Source organism: Eleutherodactylus coqui, chromosome 6 (genome assembly GCF_035609145.1).
Source record: "Eleutherodactylus coqui strain aEleCoq1 chromosome 6, aEleCoq1.hap1, whole genome shotgun sequence".
In the NCBI taxonomy this organism is placed as follows: Eukaryota; Metazoa; Chordata; class Amphibia; order Anura; family Eleutherodactylidae; genus Eleutherodactylus; species Eleutherodactylus coqui.
The window spans coordinates 121,251,799-121,265,757 of record NC_089842.1 but is presented as its reverse complement, the minus strand read 5'-3'; the positions used below and the strand labels follow the sequence as shown (position 1 = coordinate 121,265,757).

Here is a 13,959-nt window from a genome sequence, read left to right as displayed (position 1 = left end):
CGTTAGAAATGCTGCATTTGAACACTCGTCTGAGAAGCCCCACTAAAACCAGTAGAGGCATTTTACAGCGTTTAGTGCGGCATTTTAAACGCCATGCTAAACGCTTTAAAAAACGGCCTGTGTGAAATCCGCCTTACAAGTGCCAATCGGCATGTTCTTTGTTAATCAGCACTTGTTATAATAGCAAAGTATGAGCAGCTTGTATAAAAGGCCTTTACAGCTGTCTTATACTGGTATGATTAGGACAGATCTTTATCCCCTGGAATCGAACAAAGGGTATTTCTATTGAATGACTGCAAACAGAGATCTTAAAAACCATGAAAAATCGATTCAGAAAGTATACTGAGAAAATTGCCCAACTTTTAATTATACAATGAATAAGTTTCATTTACTTAAACAAAGCACCCCTGTAAAAATGATTCAGTGATGCTCAGTGAGGAATGGAGCAACGCTCTCAGAGTAGAAAAGTTCTTTGTCTAATTCACTGTGAAGCACCTTGATTCATACAGTGACACCTCCTTGTCATTTGCAATAATCGATGTTCCATAATTAACCAGCTTATTAAGAATTAGTTTAGTAGTGTGAAGTAGAAAGCCACTCTCCTTATCCATTTAAAGAAAGCAATTTACCATCGTCATATAAAAGTAAGCTCCATTTATCTCTGCCTATGACTAATTACTGTACTTTACAAGTGGGAAGGAACGGAGCTGCATGAGGATAATGCTCTGGAATCATCTGATGATGCCAATTTTCATTTCCTTGAAGAATATGCGCTCTTCAACCTGTTTTAGCAATTTTCTTTAAAATGTGAGAAGCATTATATAAAATGAGGTTCAGATGGCAATGTTTCGGAAGACATTCAAAACTCATTGTCGTACTTTATCTCCTGTCATTTATACACAATCAACTCAACAAACAAAATAACTCTAGAGGGTAACGTCTATATCATACAGATTATGCCTCTGACCCTGCATGCAATACTTTCTATGTAACAAATATATCTTCATGCAGCATTTAGACAAAAAAAAGCATGCATAACAAAGGTTTCTCTGGTATAGACAAAAACCTCATATGTCCTGAGGATCCGTGGTGCTAATGCAGGGTACAGATCCTATGACTAGGGCCTCTCAATGAAACCTTTTTTTGAACTACAGGGGTACATTGAAAACAATAAATACCCATTGATCCTAAATGTAGTAACAGTGTGTAAGGCTGAAAAAAGAATTACACCCATCCAGTTCAGCCTATTATCCTTCAATGTTGATCCAGAGGAAGGCAAAAAAAATGGTAAGAGGTAGAAGTCAATTTCCTAATTTTAGGGAAAAAAATCCTCCCCAACTGGAAATCTGGCAATCAGAATAATACCTGGATGAAAAAATCCTTCTGAAGTAATTAGTGACTATAACATGTCACTAATTAATGTTATGTAATATTGTTGCACTCAAGTTAGGTGTTCAGGCCCCTCTTGAACTCTTTTAATTTCACCATCATCACTTCCTCAAGCAGAGAGTTCCATAGTCTTACTGCTCTTACAGCAAAAGAACCCCCTTCTGTAGAAACCTTCTTTCGTCTAGATGTGGAGAGCACCCCCTTGTTACAGTCACATTCCTGGGTGTAAATAGATGGAGGGGAAATTTCTGTATTGATCTCTGGTATATTTATACAGCGTTATTAGGTCGCTCCTCACCCGTCTTTTTCTCAACTAAATAACCCTGATTTATGGAAATTGTAGTTAACCCATTTTGATTTATTACTTGGATTGCTCGCTTTGGTTAGCCAAGGCAATGTAGTGCAGCAGATGAAAACACATCATACACACTTCCCTTTGTAATTGGAAGATTTCTGCTATGAGCTCAGAACTGGCAGAAACCAGTGGGACCCAGGTGCACCCATCTATTGTTAAGAGACGTTTGGCCAGAAGTGGTCTTCATGAAAGAATTGCTGTCGAAAAGCCATACCTTTTGACATAAAAAAAGGCCAAGTGACTCAACTATGCACAAAAACATATGAGTTGGAGTGCAGAAAAAAATGCAAAATATTTCACTGTAACAGAAGGTAGTTTGCTGAAGTGCTGGAGAGCAGTACGGTAATGAGTGTCTGCAAGCAACAGTGAAGCATGCTGGAAGTTACTTCTAAGTCTGGGGCTGCTGAGAAATACAGGCAGATAGTTATCCATCATGCAGTATCACCAGAGAAACGTCTAAGTGGCTTCAAATTTATTCTGCAGCAGGACAATGAACTCTTCCATATGTAATGCCCCAAATGAACTTATTATAAGTATGGCCAGAGGCCTAAACCTTGTCATGGTGACGCCACTCTCTAGTTGAACACTACGGATGATGATGACGCAGAAATAACAGAGACCAGTCCAGTTTAGTTTAGCAATCTGAGAGTGAGCAGATTTACTAACTTTGGAATTTTGCAATAACAGGTTGACTTTACAATCCTTAGGAAACATATTTATAACAGATATTCAAAAATGCAGCAATATTGATTTGGTGATACTCTATCCTCAACTCTCTCTCTCTTATATTACTGAAGATTGATTTAACAGTCAATTTCTCCACTACTTTATTCAGATAAACAATTAAGTTGGATTAAACTGTAGGAATAATGAAGCAGAGGGACAACTGGCTGTAAGGCTATTCCTGGCTTTAACTTCACCGGGTAGCTATAACTCACCGTTAGATGAAGATGGACTTCTGAAAGGATCTTCTGAGTTCTGCGCTGTAGACGCCAAGGGAGCGAGTTTGATCCCCACACTTAACCTTAGGAAACCATAACTGCTGGAATACTCCTTCTCGCCAACTACGGAAACTGCAACCTCTCCTCACTCTCTCCTGGCTGAGTTTGCCTAACTGCTCTGTGTCACTTCCTTTTATAGCCTCTCTCTCTCCCAGACTCTTGCATAGAGCCTTGTATATCTGCTTCCCACCCTTGGGCTCTGCACCAGTAATATTAAACCTGACTGTTAGCCATTGAGAGGCCAGCTGACATTAGGACTGAGCTCTATGCTTAGAGCAGAAGGGGAGACACAGGGTCTCTCCGACAGACGGCACCTTCTGGATCCAGGGATGGTATCCAGACAGGTGGGACAGGAAAAGTGTACCGTGAGTGTTCTCTAGAACCCGCTAGACCACGACACATTCAGACAATGTTATTAACAATTAACTTCAGTATAAACAAGCACAAGGAGTTTTGGAAGTGAGGCTATGGCCCCCACAGAGCCCTGATCTCAGCATCATCCAGTCTGTCTGAGATTATATGAAAATACAAAAAGATTTGTGCAAATCTACATCCACAGAATTTCTGTGGTTAGCTCTCCAAGATGTTTTATACAACCCGCTGCCAACTTAGCTTTATTTGCCAAACTTACAAACATTCAGCTGTCTGTTTGTTGTTTTTTTGCAATCAAACAAGAACAAGTTGAATAGCTCAACACAAAATGCTACTTTTAATGGTTACTGCAGTCTCAGAATTATTCAACCCCCTTCATGACAAATGTCTTCATCTCTCAACAGAGCACACTTTTTGCTATTATAACCCGCTGCAAAAGTGGCCAGACAGGCGGCGGAGCCTGACCGCGGAGCTTAATGGCTGCCTGAGAACGGAGCTCCCTCAGTACGTTGCCCGCAGAGGACTCACAGCACCGCTCACAGCTGCAAAATGCCCAAATGTCTGAAGGACAAGGGAGGAGAACAAGTCTGCACACCCAGGACATCCAAGAACCAGATGGGGATGCAGCGCTTTCTGAAGGAGTGCAGCTCCCGCTCTCCTCACCCATCCAACAAGATGGCGCCGGCCACGGAGGCTGCATCTGCCTACAGTAAGGAGGGGGAGGGAGAACTATCCTCTGATGAGGAAGACTCAGGGACTGTGTCTCGGGGGTTTATAAAGGAGCTAATTACAAACGCTCTGCGCCCCCTCATCAACGAGCTGACAGAAATAAAAGATGATATAAGGCAGATGGGCAGCAGGGTTGAAGATTTAGAGTCTGCCTCTGCATCTGTAACATCACATGCCCTGATCATAGCTAAAGTATTAAAGGAGCAGCATGCCAACTTAAATAAAGCCCTCATTCTCCAGGAGGATCTGGAGAACCGTAACTGGAGGTGCAACATCCGTTTTAAAGGCATACCCGAATCCTGGGCAGCGGAGGCCCTGTCTAAAGTTGCCATTGAAATATTTGGTCAGCTACTGGGGTCGGATAGGGCAGCGACAATTTCAGTAGAACGTATCCACCGCGCTCTCAGACCCCTCCCCCCTCCAACAGAGCCTCCCAGAGATGTTATCTGCAAGCTCCTCACCTTCCAAGATACCTCTGCCGTCCTGAAAGCTGCAAGACACCACAAAGATTTAACATACGGGGACTCTCCAATCCAAATCTTCCAGGATCTATCCCCAGCTACCCTAACAAAGCGACGTATCCTGCAACCTCTGTTAGAAGCTCTCAGAGCAAGAGACATTCGCTACGCATGGCTCTTTCCCTTTGGCATCAACATCTCCTACAAGGGCCGCAGACTACTGGTTCGCACTCCAGATGACCTCAGCAGCTGCTGGGAACACCTCGAGATGGAGCCGACAAATTTACCAAATTGGCTACCACTCCCGGAGTTCCCTAAGCTCCCAAAGCTAGCCCTCCCGGAATCCTGGCAAGTGGCGGGCAATCCCAAATCGCCCAGGAGTAAAAAGAAGAAGGCTAAGGACCCCCCTGTTGTCACCGACGGCTGAATAAAAAAAAAAGAGGAGTCATTCAGAACTCCCCCTTTGCCTTCCTCTTGACGCCTCCTCGGCTTTGCCACCCTCCTGGATGGCAGCCATTGATGTTTACGAACACTTTAGGAAGCGCGTCCTCGTTGGGCCCACCTCCTCCTACTGGCGGACTTGGGCCACTGTTATTATCCACATAATGTTCTTTTTGTTGCTGTTCTAAGTATGTATACTGCATTAATGCCAATTTTTCTCCCTTAGCAGCGGATATGCGGCTACAGCATCTGCTCTCCAAACTTGAGTTCCTGTGGGCGCCTATCTGTTCAGGCTGTTTTTGATGTAGTTGGTGGACCTTCTTTGTGAGGCCCAGACAACTAGCCCCTCATTCCAGCAGGGTCTGTATTTCTAGGACCCGCTGATCTAAAATTACTATCTTAGTGTTGCCGTTAGCAACAAGTTTTCTGTACCCGATCTTCCCTTTCGTGTCAACCCTTTGCTCCCCCTCTCTTCCTCTGCACACTTCCCTCCCCCCTCCCCTTCTAACTCTTGGGCTAGCCCAGGAGACGACGTTTAGGACTCGATCTCTAAAGCATCCATTTGCATAACTTTGTCCCCTCTCTTCCTTCCCTGGCAAGTAGACCGGCAGCCCGCTCCACGGTACTGATATGGAGAAACCCCTCCAGATCACCACCTTAACGTGAATGGATTGAACTCTCCGAACAAAAGGCACCACGTCGCCCTTCTCCTGAAAAGGTATGGCTCTGGGGTAGTGTTTCTGCAGGAGACCCACTTTAAGGGGGACAGATGTTTATCCCTACCTGGTGGTCAGTTCCCTGTGGCATTTCACAGCTCCCATCCCTCCTCCGCCTCCAAAGGAGTGTCAACTTTAATACATAAATCCTTCAATTTTATTTATGAGGCTCGCTACGCAGATGAGGAAGGCAAGGTTCTTTTCCTGAGAGGACGCCTTAATGAAACCAAAATAACCCTCGCTAATCTCTATGCTCCTAATAAAGACCAGATAGCATGGCTGACGAAACAATTAGAAGCACTGAAGCACTTCGCCTCCGGCCAGATCATTCTAGGTGGAGATTTTAATCTCACCCTCTCCCCCTGGCTGGACTCATCATCCAGGAAATCCCAGTTATCGCAAAGAAAACTAAGTAAGCTCATCCGATGCCTCTCTCAGCTCGACATACTTGATGCCTGGAGATGCCTCAACCCGTCCACTAAGGACTATACATTCTTCTCGTAGGTCCACTCCTCCTACCAGCGCTTAGATTATGTCTTTGTCTCCTCTTACCTCCTGCAACACACAAAAAAAGCTCTGATAGATACCATGGCCATCTCGGACCATGCCCCAGTTCACCTGACCCTTCACCTCCCAAATTCTCCCCCACGTGAATGGAGATGGAGACTCAACCCCTCTCTCCTCGACTCGGCGGAAGACAGATGTCAACTAAACAAAGCTTTGGAGGAATACTTCCAACTCAATAACTCAGATGACCTGTCAGTCCCGATAGTTTGGGAGGCCCATAAGGCCTTTATGAGAGGACTTCTGATTGCCGCTGGCTCCAGGGCAAAAAAAGAAGCAACAAAAAGACATTGATGATAAACTCATCCAAATCGCCAAATTGGAGCGCTTGACCAAACTTTCCCAAAGTAAAGCCGCTACAGAGAAACTTACTTCCCTCCGAACAGAACTTAAACTCCTCCTGGAATCTAAGTTTAATAAAAAGCACCTATATCTCAAACATATCTCTTACGTCCAAGGAAACAAGGGAAGCAAATTTACGTCGTCCCTTATTAAAAAAGCTCAAGCAAGAAATCTCATAAAGGCCATCAAATCCCCTATGGGTCATCGAGTCACCTCCACATCAGAAATTGCTAAAGAGTTTCAAACTTTTTACTCCCGCCTATATAACCTCAGAGACCCGCTCACCTCTGAAAATATTTCCAACGCAAAAAAAACAAATCGACTACTTCCTCAAAGACTTAAACCTCCCCAAAATACAAGAGGATGATGTCGCATCCTTCTTGTCTCCGGTCACTCCACAGGAGGTAGAGGACCTTCTAAATTCCTCTCCCCCTGGCAAGAGCCCGGGCCCAGATGGCCTTTCCCTTGTATATTATAAATCCCTGAGTACCTCTCTTATTCCTAGATTAACTGAGCTCTATAACTCTCTCTTGAGTGGGACCCCCTGCCTAGACAGGCGCAGGAAGCGCACATTACCCTTGTGCACAAAGAAAATAAAGACCCCGAATCCTGTGGGAGCTACCGCCCCATTTCTCTGATTAATTTCGACATGAAATTATGGGCCAAAATACTAACAAAACGCTTGGAGAAACACATTACCAGCCTAGTCAATCCTGAGCAAACGGGCTTTGTAGGGGGCAGGGAGGGGAGAGACAATTGTCTGAGACTTCTATATGTGGCTAGATTCTCCCAAACCCACAATATACCACTCGCCTTAGTAGGCACGGATGCCGAAAAGGCGTTTAATTGTGTGAATTGGCTATATATGGAACAAGCCTTGCTGCACTTTAACATCCCCCCAAAATTCGTGTCGGCGATTCTCTCTCTCTATGCTATGCCCCATGCAAGGCTCAAGATCAATAACTCTCTCTCCCCACCCTTTGATATAAAGAACAGTACTAGACAGGGGTGTCCTCTCTCCCCTACGCTTTTTATACTTGCCCTGGAGCCATTCCTCCAAAAGATTAGACTAGACCCCGTCATACAAGGCCTAAGAATAGGTAACAATACTCTCTCGGCAGCGGCCTATGCCGACGATATTATCTTTCTTATCACTAACCCAGAAGAAGGGCTCCCCCGTCTTACTTCTCTGTTGGAGAATTTTGGAGACCTCTCTAATTTTAAAATTAATTTCACCAAGTCTGTTGCTCTAAACGTATCCATCCCCACCAACCGATTTAACGCTATCAAAAAAGTATCCCCCTTTGCGTGGTCCGACTCGGCCATTGATTTTTTTGGGCATAAAGCTAACTAAGAAAGCGGAAGACCTGTTCTCGACAAATTTCCTCCCTACTCTCGCTAAGATTAGGAAATTATTACGTTCCTACGATCTCCCCTTTATTTCATGGCTAGGTCGTAAGAACATCCTAAAATCTTATGTTATTCCCATTATTCTCTACAAAATTAGACTTCTCCCTATATCTCTCCCATCCAGCTTCTTTAAAACACTTCGCTCAATCTTCTCCAGATACCTCTGGATGGGAAAGAAACCGAGACTGGCCCATGGTCTGCTGACCAGGAGGCGCACGAAAGGAGTGGACCTCCCCTGCCCACGGGAATTTTACCTTGCCACTCATCTGAACCATTGGATGGAACTAACACACCCAAATAGAGATCCACTGATTCAACGCTTAGCAAAGGAATCCTACGGCCCTACCCTATTAGAGGACCTCTGGTTCCCGGGGAGGAAGGGTAGCAGAAATCGCAGAAATAATCCTCTCTTGGAGGGAGCGATGGAATCTTGGGACGCCCTGGGGAAGACCCTGGCCCCACCCCCCTCCCCTTGCACACCCCTGTCCGCTTTATATAAATATATAAATCTCCCACTGGACCCATGCTCAACGCGGGTCTGGAGGATTCTATCGGAGAAACGCTTCCAAGACGTTCTCGCACTCAAACATGAGGCCCCCCTCACCACCCTAGAAGACCTCCTCCCTAATCGCTCCCTCCCGTTCCTAGTATCGACCCATATGGTTAGGGTCCTAAACGATTTTCTAAAAACCCATAACTCTTCTAGGCCACTCACCCCTTTTGAAACCACGATTGGAGGCCACTCCAATCCCTCTTCAAGGAAAATATCTCATATTCGCAAGAAGTTTATATCCCGCTCTACTTACACGAAACCTGCCTTCCTCATCTCCTGGGAGAAAGAGCTCCACATTTCCCTGTCAGAAAGCAAGACCAAACTGATCTTAAAGACGGCCTTTGGGCTCTCCTCATGTGTCACTGCCCAGGAGTCTCACTACAAGCTCCTGGCGCGGTGGTACAGGACCCTGCAATGGCTGCATGACCACAAATTGGTGGCGCAAGACGAGTGTTGGAGGTACGAGAAGTCCACGGGATCTTACCTGCATATCTGGTGGGACTGCCCGATTATAGCCCCCTTTTGGAGGGCTCTGGGCGAGTAGATGAAAAAGCTCTCGCCTGAGTTGGTGCTCTCCCGGAGGTGGTCCTTCTGTGGAGACCTACCCCTGCCTTTCACCCGACTAAGCATAGACTGATTGCTCTCTTGTTCAACACAGCTAGATCTCTTATCCCAGTGATGTGGAAACAGAGGGACCCTCCCACGTTGGCTCTCTGGAGGACTAAAGTCGATTTGCTAGGAAACTTACAGGAGCTCTCGAGCTGGACCAGTGGAACGCATGACAGGTTCCTGGAGACTTGGGGACCCTGGCGTGACATTAGGAGAGTAGACCAGAATTGAGCTATTGAGAAATTACACGTGGAGCGGGTGGCCATGTTCCTAGATTATAGCAATCTCCCCTTCTGCGGCTGAGCCTCCTCTTCTTCCTGAGATGGTTGACCCCAGAGAGAACCCTCTCCCCCCCCCCCAACCTTTAGGGAGAACCCTCTAATCGGCCCTCCAAACTGTCATCCTGGATATTAATCACTTTCTGGGAGCACTAATCTCCCTCCCCCTTCCCTATCACACTTCCCGCCTTCCCCCCTCTTTTTCGCCTTCTTCTCTCCAAACATATCTTCCCCTCCCCGCTGTCTGTCTTGTTTCATCAGTAAGTTATAAGTGGCTGACTGCATTTTCATAGCGGTCTTTGCTTCGGATACAGCCTCCCGTTATAGATGTTCATCTTGGTCATGTTTATTAAGCATACTGTCCACCAGAGTCGCACTACCTGCTATATTCAGCATCTCTAGGCTACGACGTCTAGGGGTGGTACAAATGTGCCCTCATAGATGACATCTGATCTTCTTAGTATTGTTATCTCTGTTTATGTATGTATCAAAAACCTAATAAACATTGATTTAAAAAAAAAAAAGTGGCCAGACAGCGGTCTGATAGCATTCCTGAGGAATGTTTACCTGTAGAGATGAGCGAGCCTACTCGGCCACGCCCCTTTTTCGCCTGAGTACCGCGATTTTCGAGTGCTTCCGTACTCGGGCGAAAAGATTCGGGGGGCGCCATGGGTGAGTGGAGGGTTGCAGCGGGGAGTGGGGGGGGAGAGGGAGAGAGAGAGGGCTCCCCCCTGTTCCCCACTGCTACCCCCCGCTTCGCCACGCCTCCCCCCGCTCCCCGGCGCCCCCCGAATCTTTTCACCCGAGTACTGAAGTACTCGAAAATCGCGGTGTTCGATCGAGTAATTACTCGAAACGAGTAGGTTCGCTCATCTCTATTTACCTGTTCCCCATTCCAATTCACTCATATTCTTGGGTTTTCCTGGGATAACTGCTTTCTTCAAAACCCATCGAACATTTTCTGTGGGGTTCAATTTAAGCAACTATGACAATCACTCCAGAATTTTCCAGGACGTGTACTGAAACTAAGCCTTGCTGGACTTTGAGGTATGCCTAAAATCAGAGAAAGTTAATATTCAAGCAGGCAAAAAGTCACAGTATACTTACTGATAAACTGATGCAAGAGGGCAGGCATATAAACATGTAATCCCCAACATGCAGAGAGCCAGAATTCTACTTGGAGGAGCAGCTTACACATGTGCTGGACACTGATGAACAGCCACTCACAAGCCCTCTTGAAGCCTCATTCACACAAGCGTGTAAACTACACTTCTATAGCAACCAATAGGTTGCTATGAAAGCGCTCACATGCAGCTTTTTTACCAGTGCAGAATCTGCACAGGTAAAAAAAGATAGGACAGCAAGTGCTGACCTGCCTGTCAGCTCCGTGCTACGGCACTGTCCATGGTGCTGACCATCGGCTCCTATGGGAGCTGCAGTAGCACTCTGCCCACAGCATGGACATGAGCACGGGCTGCTCCATGAAGCAGCTTGTTGACGCAGACTTCCTGCATTTGAGCAGCATGGTTTACACGCTGCTGTAGGTCAGAAACGCTATCTTTTCTGCTTAGGGAGAGCAACTATATTATAAACTAAGTGAGGAGACTCAAATGGCCATGCAGGCTCCTCTGGGTAATATGCAAATAAGGGAGATGGAATAAATCCTGTACAGTGCCACCTATTGAAAGTCAGCCTTTTTATACAAGCCTTGTTGCAATGACCGGGAAATAAAAGCAAAGCCAAACTCCACGTACATACAGCTGTTTCAGGGTTTTTGCCCCTCATCAGTGTGCAGTAGGAGTCTGGCTTTGCGAGTGAGAGGCCTGGGAGGGGGGTCAGAAACGCTATTTTTTCTCCTTAGGGAGAGCAACTATATTATAAACTAAGTGAGGAGACTCAAATGGCCATGCATGCTCCTTTGGGTAATATGCAAATAAGGGAGATGGAATAAATCCTCCACAGTGCCACCAATTGAAAGACAGCATTCCTTCAAGCCAAAGTCAGACTTTTTATATAGTTGCTCTCTCTAAGGAGAAAAGATAGCGTTTCTGACCCTCATCCCAGGCCTCTCACTAGCAAAGCCAGACTCCTACTGTACACTGATGAGGGGCAAAAACCCTGAAACAGCTGTATGTACATGGAGTCTGGCTTTGCTTTTATTTCCCGGTCATTGTAACAAGGCTTGTATAAAAAGTCTGACTTTCAATAGGTGGCACTGTGGAGGATTTATTCCATCTCCCTTATTTGCACGCTGCTGTAGCAATGTGTGAACGAGGCTTTAGAATTAGGGGGATGGCTGATTAGTGTTGATTCCTGCACAGAAGAGTAGATACCATAGTATTATTAGGATCATTGTTCTTTTTAAAGGTCCAATCACACCCAAGCTTCAGCTTCCTCACAAAAGTCATGAAATGTTCTCCTAGGAATACTTGATTTGAATTCATCATGCCCTCCACATGCTGCAGATTTCCAGTGCTAGAGGAAGCACAGTAACATTACTGAGCCACTGCCATACTTCACTGAAGAAAGGTGTTCTTTTTAGCTATGCTTCATTCTTCCTCCTCCAAACATACCAATAATTCATAGGCTTAGAAAGTTTCAGTTTTGTTTCATCACTCCAGAAAAAAGAATGCCAAAAGTTCTGTAGCTTATTTATATGATTTTGAGCATATTGAAGTTAAATTGTCATCTGCTTTTGGATCAGTAAAAATGTATATCTTGGAGCTTGAGCATGAAGAGCTCATCAATTCATGCGGCCTGCACCAAATTCTAACCCTTCCATCAGTGTAGTGTTATGAATTTATCTAACCAGGTGAAGTTCTTTTACTGCCTAGTGATCCAATTTTTGCACCTTTTTGCCCACTGAACTCTTGCTTCCTGTTTCTCTGTTACTTTTAGACATCAATGTCACTTAAACTGTTTGTTTGCTGTTATAGCCCATCCGTGCTAAGAAACGATGAGTTGTACATTAAGACACATTAGGGCTCATTTACTATTCAAAATATGACAATCTTTTGGCGCAAAGTTTGCCAAAAAGTGTTTTACATGTTTTGCACCACATTTATTATGTGTTTTTTGGACAGTTTTTTGACTTCTCTGAAAAAGGGCCCTGATCTAAATTGCACCAATAGTTTGTCTAAATTATCGGCATAAACTAAGCCAACTAATAGGTGGTCTAAGTTTAAACTCACTTTATTTTAGGATTCACTCAAAGGTCATGTATGTATGATTTCCATACAGGGAAGCTACAATCATGAAAGAGCAACTGTCTCTAATGAAGTGGCCAATCAGTGTATTGCCATCATTTTACTGCACATATTTTAACTTCATTTTAATATCAAAATATACAATATTCTTAATTATTTCATATTGAATATTTTTTTTATGTTGTATTGTCTTATTATACGTGGTATAAATACATGCTATAGACAAATACTATGTTTTTGTTACATTATTATAAGTGCAACTCTATTTATTATTCACATTATCCATCACAGAACAACACTGTTTCCCTTAGGAATGGCTCAGAGATTTTATCTTGTTAAAATTGCATGCTTGGCTTGGTGTCATGGCTTGTGCACTCCAGTGCAGGGTTCTGCTGGCTGTTCCTGAATGCCAAAATTGATAGCAGATTTTATGCAACATGGTCTTTGTACTCTGTGAAAACACACAAAATCAGGTTATGTTAGAAAATCAAATCTTTTAAATGACCACATCTATACACATGATATGCTCCATTATTCAAAAACGCAGAAATGCCTCAGGAGCCCGGAGGAAATGTATATATTGTTGTTGATTATTGGAAGTCTTCATATAACAAAACAACTGCTGTGTTATCTTAAAGGATCACGAAAGGTTAGAAAAGAAAAAAAGGAACATTATTCTATTAATGGGCATGGTTCAAAATTTAACCCTGTAAGAATGAAGCATTTTTTTCTTTTTACATTATTTAAAATTTTTCATCATCACATTCCAAAAGTGATCTTTTTTCATTTTTCCTTTGACTTAGTTATATAACAGCTTATTTTTAATGGCACCCCTTTCATACAAAGTATTGTGTGTGTAAATATATATATATACACAGGGACGTAACTATAGAGGGTGCAGGGGATGCAGTTGCACCCCGGCCCAGGAGCCTCTCAGGGGACCCATAAGGCCTCTCTTCTCCATATGGGTAGCCCAGTACTATGAATAAAGCATTATAGTAGATACAGATAGAGGGGGTGGGGCAGTTCACCTTTTGCATCAGGGCCCCCTGAGCCTTTAATTACGCCCCTGTACACACACACACACACACACACTAGCTGATATACCCAGCTAGACCCTAGTTAATTTGGTGCAGGTGTTTACCTGTTCACACGGAAAAGGTAAGGAACATTCTACTCAGTATCTACACGGAGAAGTGAGGTAGATTTTCTTCAGTATATGCACACAGTAGTCAGTTAGATTGTTGTGCCAAATTTCATGCTTGCACAACACTGGAAAGTTACATTACATAGGGGTGCTCTTACTTTTGCAATCAGCATTAAATAATCAATTTGTGACCCCCATTACTTTTCCTAATTAGGACCTAAAGAATGCTTGTGTCAAATTTCACGCTTGTATGACACCAGGAAGTTACATTACTTAGGGGTGCACTCACGTTTCATTGCAGTTTGCTATACATTTGGGGGAGCCCAAGATGTCAGCCAGTGTGACCCACTGTGGAGATACAGGGTGATCAACTGCCAGTAGAGGGTCAC

At 44.3% G+C, this 13,959-nt stretch overlaps 1 long non-coding RNA gene across 1 annotated transcript in view; it reads right to left on the bottom strand.

Annotated features, from left to right (window-relative positions):
• The window catches only part of LOC136631441 (uncharacterized), a 149,175-nt gene extending 146,420 nt beyond the window's left edge, over positions 1–2,755 (bottom strand). Inside the window, exon 1 of the long non-coding RNA XR_010793014.1 lies at positions 2,683–2,755. This is a non-coding gene — a long non-coding RNA (uncharacterized lncRNA). The remainder of the gene's footprint in view (positions 1–2,682) is intronic.
• Between the last annotated feature and the right edge of the window lie 11,204 nt (positions 2,756–13,959).